The sequence below is a fragment of the Callospermophilus lateralis genome, chromosome 3 (genome assembly GCF_048772815.1).
Source record: "Callospermophilus lateralis isolate mCalLat2 chromosome 3, mCalLat2.hap1, whole genome shotgun sequence".
In the NCBI taxonomy this organism is placed as follows: Eukaryota; Metazoa; Chordata; class Mammalia; order Rodentia; family Sciuridae; genus Callospermophilus; species Callospermophilus lateralis.
In genome coordinates this window covers 107464328-107474719 of record NC_135307.1, presented here as the reverse complement: position 1 = coordinate 107474719, position 10392 = coordinate 107464328, and the positions used below count along the sequence as shown (strand labels likewise).

The 10392-nt window shown below is 41.0% G+C and overlaps 1 pseudogene; it reads right to left on the bottom strand.

The window, feature by feature from the left end:
* Positions 1-982: 982 nt before the first annotated feature.
* Positions 983-3181, bottom strand: LOC143394771 (lysine--tRNA ligase pseudogene; annotated as a pseudogene).
* Positions 3182-10392: the final 7211 nt, after the last annotated feature.

Genomic DNA, 10392 nt, shown 5'->3' with positions numbered 1-10392 from the left:
TCCGCCGAGAACTAAAAAAAAAATAAATATTAAAAAAAAAATTCTCTCTCTCTCTCTCCCTCTCTCTTTAAAAAAAAAAAAAGAAATTCTTGTTTAGACAAATATAAGTTTTCCTCATTGCTATTCCTTACATTCATTACATTAAGTTCTGCTTATTTTATTTACATTATTATTATTGTTACATTATTTAATGTTGCTCTATCATTTTATCTCTTGTCTCATTCTAAAATATGGTCTTCTTTCCATAAAATATGGTAGCCAAGTGAGGCTTTAAAAGTATTTAATAACTGGTACTAAGATGTAAACTCACCAGTGTCCCAGAGAGGGTTCTAGAGGCTGCTGGGCCAGGTATTTACCATTCACTTGCTAGATCAGGGAATGTCCTGGAGCAGCCCATTAGTAGAAGGGCAAGGAAGGTAGAGGAGGCCCAGGCCTTCCTGTGTATCAACAAGTATAGAAATACTTATTTTACTTATTTTTTTAAAAATAAAAGACATATGGTTTATTTGGTAACAAGAAGTATAAATGAATTCTTAACTCCACTTCTTCTTTCTGGTGCTAACCTGAAGTCTTAATAGTCAAAGAAGAGCAACACACAACAACTCCCTTGCAGACCTTGATTTTTGCCGAATTGCAAAGATGTCTGTACAACTTGCAGTGATTTTCCAAATGGATGTGCCAACTGTTGTGCTTTCCCCTATATCAATGGTTGCTTCATTCTCCTCCTCTTCTTGTCTTCAGGTTTCATGGAAGGACGCAGAAGTACTTTCTGGATGCTATGATCCCAGCCTGTGATCCAGACTCTAGTCAGTTGCATGCGATGGGGGGGGGGGGGGCAGTGTTCCAGGGTGGTGCAGAAATCTTCAAGTACGTGCATGGCTTCATCGCTGGTGTCCCTAGCGTTGGTCTGTTTTCTAAAAGTTGTTGCTGCTGCATGGACTCATTCAGCTCACGTAGGACTGCATACTTCTTTCATAACAAATCATTCAACATGCTGAGTCAGATCCTCTTTAACCAAAGGGCTCATGCTCTTTGGTGATCACAGATAAATGTATGATTGATGCAAGTCACTTCCAGGAACTCCTGACAAGCCCATCAATGACACTAACTATTGTCTGAGGTGGAGGACATTCAAGACCTTTTACCACATAGATAACATCAAGAATTCTGTAAGTTTCTTCAGTTTCCAAGAGGTTAATTTATGGCAGCTTCACTCCAGGGCTTAATTTAAGTCTTTTACCATGCTGAATCTCTGGAAGGGTAGAGTGAAGTCAATGTTGTAGAACTGACCCTCTGGGCCATGTAGGTGGGAAGCAACCTTTAACCACTGGTAATGTGACTCATTATTCCACTGAAATTGTCTTCTCTGTGGTTTCCAGGAGACTGTCATAGTCTGTGTAGAACTCACAGATGGTAAACTCAGGATCGTGGGTCAAAACAATTCCTTCATTCTGGAAGTGGTGTCCAATGTCATAAACCTGGTCAATGCCATCAGCACATTATGGTAAAGTTCTGGGGGCAATTATCTTACATAAGTTCTTGTCTTATTTTTTGTGATAAGAGAGGAAAAGCTTGGTCACAGCTCCCCCCTACACCAGGATGATGTTCATTTTATAAATTTTAATCTCTAGGAATCCCAGATCACCCAAGAAGCTTCTTACATCTGTGATGACCTTACCATTGATGATATACTTCTGCCTCACAAAATCAATCAGGATCAAGTCCAGGTGGAGGTAACATATGTAACCATGGAAAGAACAGTATGATCTCGTAGGGAATGATGCTCAGCTCACCATTTTTGATTTTCTCAGGATTCCTCTGAATTTTAATCATGTCTCCTGATGTAATATTGTTATGAATAAATTCTTCTTCTGATCAATAATTCCTGGAATTCACCATGACTTGCAACTTGACCTGTCTCCTCTGCAGGTCATAGAAGATAAACTTTCCCCCACAAGTTCTTTTGGCCTATGTCCTCCCTGCCACCTTTAAGGCAATGTCAGCCAGGTAGCCCCCAGGCTGCAGGTAACTGTACCCTTGGATGAAGTGAGTGAGCAAGATGTCTACATGGAACTGCGTGGGTCTCAGTCTTCCCTATTCAGCGGGTGGACAGCTTGACTGCAGATCTTGTAGCATTGATTCACACCCACACCACTCTCGGTGGTGGGGCTTGTGTCAGCAGCCTCACCAGGATTGCAGCCATCCCGGCTTAGCTATTTCTCAGTGAGCTTTTTCTGATTGGCCCCTTCTCATCCACTTTCCTCTCAGCTCTCAGGTGTGTCTTTTGTTTTTTCTTGCTCAGTTTCATTTTGCAGACATCTGCTTTCACTTCAGTCCTGGGCTACTGCTGTCTTCCTGGACAGGCTCACCCAAAAGACTGAAAGTATTCATCTTAACAACTAGTGTAACAGCACCCATATGATAGTTGGATAGTTGGTCATTGTCTGTATCTTCAGGCTGACCATTCCTAGTGTAGGTATAAGGACCACAGAACCATCTCTCCAGCTTCTGTTCTGTTGGGTAAGTGGGCTGCCTCTAGTTTTAACTGCAATATTAAGTTCAGTTCTAAGCATTTTTGTGTGCACCTTTGTTTCTTTTTTTTGGGGGGGGGTACTGGGAAATGAACTCAAGGACACTTGACCATACATCCCAGCCCTATTTTGTATTTTATTTAGAGACAGGGTCTCACTGAACTCATGATCCTGCCTCAACCTCCCAAGCCACTAGGATTACAGGCATGTGCCACCTTACCTGGCTTCATTTTTATATTTCATAAACTTATATTTCCTGTTTTTATGTGTTTCCTTGGAACATATCTCTAAAGTATTTTCTAAGGTCAAAGGTTATTGTCAATTTTACCATTTAACACGGTGATGTAAAAAGCATGTTATCATAGGTTCAGAAACATTCTTGTCCACATTTTCATAGACTACTGCTGCTGGAGAGCTAGGAGGCAGCATGGCCTAGTGGAGACAGGGTAGGCATTTAGGCATTGAGCAGGGAGAGCTGTGTTCAGGTCTGAGCAGTGTTACCTGGGTAAGAAGTAGGGGCTTGACAGTCACCCAGCCTCTGTGAAGTTTCTAGCTATAAAATGGGAGAGAGGCCATTGCTCATAACACCAGGCAAAGCAGGCATCAGTTACGTACATCTGTTCCTGACTTTGGCCTGAAGCCTTGGTCATCTTTGTTACACCCTCAGCTGGCCCATTTTTTCAGAAGGTGGACTGGGTAACAGGAGTTGAACAATGAACTATTAAATTGTGTTCTGGGCTGTGCACAGTGGCATATGCCTGTAATCCCAGTGATTTGGGAGGCTGAGACAGGAGGATCATAAGTTCAAGGCCAGCCTTAGCAATTTAGTAAGGCCCAACATAACTTAGCAATTTAGCAAGGCCCAGTCTCAAAATAAAAAATAAATGGCTGGGAATGTGGCTCAGTGGTAAAGTATCCCTGTGTTCAAATCCCCAGTACCCTTTGCCACTCCCCCAAAAGTCTTCTACACCTTAGGAGGTGTGCATACTGCCACCTTCTGGTGTGAAGAGTTAGTGTAGAGATGATCCAGGGATCAAGATACTTCTCATTGTGTCCCTGTGAGGATCTGCCCCAGGGTGATGCTGTAGGAGAAAGAGGGGGAGGTTCTCCCCACCTAGCCTGACAGCTCTATCTAGATGATGTCCTCCTTCTGCTAATGAAATTCTGGAGACAGAAAGATACTGAGTTTCCAAAGCCTACTTGTAAATGATGATGTATTTTTGGCTCTGAAGACTGTGGAGGTGTTGGCAAAGGATGTCTTTGCAAAACGAGGTGTCTTTATCAGTGTTTATTAAACCCTTCAGAGAGGTTGACTGTAGTGGTAAGTTAGTCCATAGATCTTTACAGCACCTAGCATGTGCCAGGTACATGCTTTGATACACATCATTGAATTAGGGAGGGTTCCTGCCTCTTATTGTCTAGAGGCGATGTTTGTTGATAAGATTGTCTATCTATTTATTTATTTACTTACTTATTTTTGTGATACTGGGATTGAACCCAGGGGCACTCTGCCATTGAGTCACACCCTCAGAACCCCCCACTACTTTTAAATTTTTGAGACAGAGTCTTACTAAGTTGTCCAGGCTGGTCTTGAACACATAATCTTCCTACCTTAGCCTCCCCAGTTGCTGGGATTACAGGCATGTGCCACCATGCCTGGTGAGATTAATTATTTTAAAATTGACATAGTTTCTTTTATTTATTTAATTGAAGACAAAAATTGTATCTAAACAGAACATTAAAAAATAGTTTAAAGCACAATATGTTGCCTCTCAAGTACTATAGCCATTTTTTTTTCTCAGTAGATTCCAGCCCTTGTACACTGGTACGAAGATTTTTACAGAGCTATAACCATAATACACATATTATCCTGAAGTTCATTATATTTTACTTGTAATAAACATCTCTCTATGTTGCTACTTAATCTTCATAATTATCCTTATAGCTATGTATGAGGCAAATGTATGACTGTATCAAAATCTTTGTAGTAATTCTCTTTAGTTTAGTTTTTTTCTATAATAGACACTGCTTATATTAACTTCTTTATGCACATCTTTATTGCACTACTTCTCAATAATCATAAATATGGTTCTTCCTATGTGTTGCTATATTGTTTCCCAAAAGAACTATTATGAATTTACAATGCCACCAAAATTATGTCAGTTAGTTTGATTGCAGCCCTGGGTGTCTTGAATATTGTTGCTGTAAAACATTTTTGAGAATTAATATTTTTAAATGGGGTCCTAGATTTGCTTTCATCTGTATTTCTTTGAATACCAGTAGGCAGGTTCCTTTTCACACGTGCAGTATTTATAATTGCTCCTGCATGAGAACTCTGTTTATATTGTGGTTAAAAATGTGAATGAGACCCTTGTTGTACGTCTTTTCTTAAGAGAGAGAAAAGCAATAGAAATTGCATTATTACAGCTCAGAGGGTCAGAATGGTACTTACTGTTTTATTCGTTGGGTTAACAATGCCTTCTGGAATCTTCCCAAGAAAGCCCCAATGTTCTAAGATCTAGAGTGCAAGTCTATTCTCCTTCCCAGAACTACTGAGAAAAGTGATTCTATAACACCCTTAGTGTGCTTGACTCAATAATGGAAATGACATGATTCCCCAGTATGTATGAGAGAGTTGGATAGCAGCCTAGGTTATAAAAATGCAAATTAAGATTATGTGATTGGAGAGTTAATTGGTTTCCTAGTGACTCTGAAGAATACAGAGTGTCCTTGAGCGTCTCAGTTGGAAGGGTCCTACCCACAAAAGGGAAATGACTTCCACTGAAGATCACACAGCAAACTAGAGGAGGGCTGGACCCTGCCTCCAGATTCCCCTGAATCTTTCATCTGTCCTGAAGGTAAACGTGAATGAATCTACTATTTCCCCTTTAAGGCTTCCTTTTCTCTGCAACCCTCCTACCCAATTCCCATACCCTGCCTCCTCCTAGCCTGGATGATACTAGAGCACCTCGGAAGACTTCCTGTGTTGAGAGTCTGTTTCCTTTTCCTAGGTTCAAAGTACTGTACCACAAAGTGTCTGTCCATTAGCTAAAATATTGTGTCAATGCACGAGTTTTTCTTTTGCAAGAAGACTGCAAGTGGGGCTGGGGATGTGGCTCAAGTGGTAGCGCGCTCGCCTGGCATGCGTGCAGCCCGGGTTCGATCCTCAGCACCACATACAAACAAAGATGTTGTGTCCGCCGAAAAATAAAAAATAAATAATAAAATTACCCCCCCCCCCTCTCTCTCTTAAAAAAAAAAAAAAGACTGCAAGTGTTAGAAACAGCCCATGAAGATGGAAGATCTTGACTCTCAGTAAGGCTTTTTGGTTCAATACCTCACTACTATTTTCAGGGATGATTAGATGAAAAAGGGAATTAACATTTGGTTAATTAGGTAGTGCCTACCTCATAGTATGGTAACAGGCACTACCTAATGGAATTTCTTAAAAACACATGAAGTGACAAATTTGGAAATAGATCCTAGAGTTTTAACTAATTGATCAGCTCCCATGGTTGTGATGTCATTATGTTATTGGTTTTGGAATAGCCAATCAACTTTGCAAACTATTCATATACATATTCCACTGAGGATACCTACACCCTCTGATGCTATTTGTAGGATTTTTGTGCCAGTTTTGCCACCCAGATGTTTCAATCTGGACAAATGTCAACAGCCTAGGGTCAAGTCTAGAAGGAAGCAGAAAGTCAGGTACAGTAGTGCATACCCATAATCTATTACTTGGAGGCTGAGGTAGGAAGAACACTTGAGCTCTTTTGAGATGTTTTGGTAACATAGTGACACTACGTCTCAGAAAATAAATTTTAAAAAATAAAGAAACCCATTTACATAGAATGCAGCAAAGCTAAGGAAAATAACATCTGGAAAAATTCCTTGGGGAAAAATAAATAGAAGAATCCTAAAAATTAAGACAAAGATCATAACTCAAGACAAGAGAAACAAGAGTCTTGGTGGGTTGGAGAATGTAAGGCCATAGGTCCTAGGGTGTTGACCAATTCCCAGGAAGGTTGGGGGACCCTGCAGGGTTTGGGGCACAGGGGTAGTACTTGTAGCAGAATCTCATTAGCTCTCTTGGTTTCTTTCTCTTTAAAATAGGCATACAAATAAGCTTCTCTGGTCATCTCTCAGTGGGGTTATGGGAACTGATTCAGTTAACTCATACGAACATGCTTTTATAAAATGTGAAATCCTATGCAAATGTCACAGAAGGACTATCAGTTAGTTACAGCAGTATAATCTAATTCATTATCCAGAATTTCAGCTACTCAACTTGTTCCTGGCTGTGTTTTATTGACAAGGCAGCATTTGATATCCATTGAGACTGCAAATTAAAGCCTGACTCAGAGTAAGCCCTTGGAATTCATGCCTCTCCTGACCCCTGACTTATTACCTTGACTTTTCTCTACCCTCAGAACAACTAGGATAGATTTCAGCTGCACAGCAAAAAACAAAACAAACAAAACAAAACAAATGAACAAACAAAATAAAACCCTTCTCTTGGCAGTCTGCCATCCTTTGAAAAACTTAGCTTTTAATCTTAAAAAAAAAAGTTTTGGGCTGAAAGTTCATTCATAAAGGATATATCTAAGGCTGGGGTTGTGGCTTAGTGGTAGAGCGCCTTGCCTAGCATGTGTGAGGCACTGGGTTTGATCCTCAACACCACATAAAAATAAATACAAAGATAAAGGTATTATGTCCATCTACAACTAAAAAATAAAATAAAATAAAACTAAAAACAAAAGAATATATGTAAAAGCTGGGTGAGGTGGAACAGGACCATAGTCCCAGATATTCAGGAGGCTGAGGTAGGAGGATGGCAAGTTTGAAGCCAGACCTAGCATCTTAGTGAGACCCTTAGTAACTTAATGAGACCCTGTCTCAAAATAAAACATAAAGGACTGGGGATGTGGGTCAGTGGTACAGCATACACCGCCCCCCCCACACACAAAGTAAGAAGTATAATTTAAAAATAATAATAAAAACACCACACAATAAATTTCAGAAAAAACATTATTAGTGCCTGCAAAGCCCCATATGTCTTTCCCTGATGCATTCCCTTTACTCTCCTATCTTCTACTTTGTATTAATCTTCATAATAAAATAATCCTTAATATTATTCTTAACATATATATATATATTATCCTTAACAACGTATTATTTAGCTTTTTCTGTCTCTGAACTTTTATAAAGGGGAGAATGTGGTAAGTATTCTTGTACAACTTAGGTGTTTTTTTTTTTTTTTTTTGGCATCTGCAATTTTCCTACATGGATGGATGCAGTTGTAGTTCATTCATTTTGAAGACATATAGTATTCCATTGTGGGAATGTGCTATAAATTATTTATCTATCGTATAGTGAATGGGCATTTCAGTTACTTCCAGCTTGAGACAGTTATAAATGATGTGTTTTTATGTCACCTGTTGTATTTATATAAAAGTTAATGTTTATCTAGAAGTGGAATTACTGGATCATAAGGTATGCAAGTCTTTAATTTTATCAGATAAGGCCAACCGGTCCAAATGGTTTAACAATCACCAATAGTATAGGAGAATTTCCATTGTTCTACTTTCCTGCACTTACTTGGCATTAGGCAATGCTTTATTTTTAAATTTCTGCCAACCTGGGAGGTCATGGACTTGTGTATCTCATTTTGGTTGTAGTTTGCACTTCCCTTTTATTAAGGAGGTTGGGCTTCTTTTCATGTTTGTGGTCCTTTTGTGTTTCTTCATCTCTGAAATGTCTGTTTGTCTCTTTCATTTAAACAATAGGCTAATCTTATTGATTGGCAGCTCTTTAAAGATTCTAGGCCCCAACTTTTTGCCAGTTTTATGCGTTATCTTCTTTCTGTCTCTGGATTGTCTTCTCACTCTATACAATGTTTTTGTTGAACAGAGTTCTTTAGTGAAATTGACTTCAACCTTTTCCTTTATCTTCTTCTTTCACTTTTGGTGTCATGTTTAAGACATGATTTATCTTTTTCTTTGCCTGAGATTCTAAAGATCATTTCCTGAATTCTCTTCCAAATATTACTAGAGCCTGCAAAGCCGCCCTTTGAGGAGACATAAACAAAATTTGAAAAATTCCAAAAGTCTTTCTTAGGACTGTTCTGTCTGTTCCTGAATCTTTCCACAAAACAGTTCTGGAAGTCCGAGGTTATTTCTATTCCAATGGGCCTCCTCTCCTCACAGAAAGCTTTGAGTTCTGCCAAATGCCAAGAGACAAACTATTCAAGCCCAGGCTCAGCAATCCCGGACTGCACGTCCGTGCTTGGCACGGCGCTGGACCCCCAGGGGGCGCCCTCGCACCACACGTGCAATTCCCCACAGAGGCTGCATCCAGGGCTCCCCTGTGCCCAGGGCTGCATAGGGCGACCTGGACTCCCTGCAGGAGGCAGAGGCAGCATGAGTGCAGCCAGGCCGGTGCCTCTGGCCCTCACTAGTCTCATCCTGCCACCGACCTGCTGAAGCTAGGGTCCCTCTTGTTTTTCTAGCCCTTTCAAATCTGCCCTCCCACCTCTTGCTCTGTGTCCATTCAAGGAATTCTCCTGATTCCTCCTTGTCTTTTGGGGAACCCTCCCTGACATTATTTTATAGGTCAGATGTTGCTAAGGTTTAAACCTACCCCAAACCACTGTGGCATACAGCTGATGTAACTACAAGGCTCCCCAAAGGATCAGAGCACCAGGGAATCAATCACAGATGGTATACAGATACACTAAGGAAGGGCAAGAGAGCTCTTTGCCTGTTTGGTGTTTGATTTTGCCTTTTCAATCACTTAACAGTTGGATTGTTTCCTCTTGCCTCCATTTTCTTTTAAGACTGAGTTAATATCATTGTCTTACAGTTTTGTAAAGATAAAATAGGGAAGGTTCACCGTGCCTGGAACATAACAGGGACCCACAAATGTTGGTTTTCCTGTATCTTAGCTTGAGCTCCCCAGAAAACAGAGCCTGAAGTCAAGCTTGAGATCCAATGCTTTTTTTGGTGGCATCATCTCAGGGAAGCAAGAGTGAAGGGAAAGGAGATGAGAGGAAGGGAGGAAGAGAGAGCAGATCCCAGGCTGTGCTGACCTTAGCAGGTTCCAAGGCCATAGGTATGGCATCCCTGGAGCAGAGGAGGGCACTTTACCTCCAGTGTCTTCCCACCACTTCTCTCATTAGTCAGGGTTTTCACTGTGGTGTGTTAGTTGCCTGCATTCTGAGCTGTTACCCCTGCTCCCTGGAGGCCCTCTGGACAAGTCAAGGCCTCTGTGGGAAGGGCTGGCTCAGGCCTAGGTGGCCTGAGTTGCTGTGATTCCTGCTGCATGCAGTGGGAGGGGGGAAGCTATGTCACCCCCTGGCCCTTGTCCTCAGGGGAGGTTGAGGCAAATGCAGTATTAGCAGATGGAGTGATAGTGCTAGGGCCCTATGACCTCAGAAACAGCTGGAGCTACTGCTAGGACTCCTTTGTTAGAGAAAGCAGGGTGGGGCCTGGGGACAGGGCAGCTAGGTGGGCTAAGTAGATCTCTGGCAGTATATAAACTGAATTTCATACACTTCTCCCTTTCCTTGTGTTTATATGAGCTCTGCTTCCCAGCACATATATCACTGGGCACATTCACATTCACTCAATATCAAAAGGGCACAGAAATGAATGAAGCATGCCTGAAGTTGATGATTTCATTCATGAAGCAAATATTGTATTTCAGAAGGATCGGGTGTTCTTAGGTCTTGTTCTGTGCTGGATGCTTTGGAAAGTTATGTTAATTAGGGCAAGTTAGTGAAGGGGTTAGGTTTTTTTTTGTTTGTTTGTTTGTTTTTTTGTAAAACACCAGATAGGATTTATGCTTTGTAGGCTACATG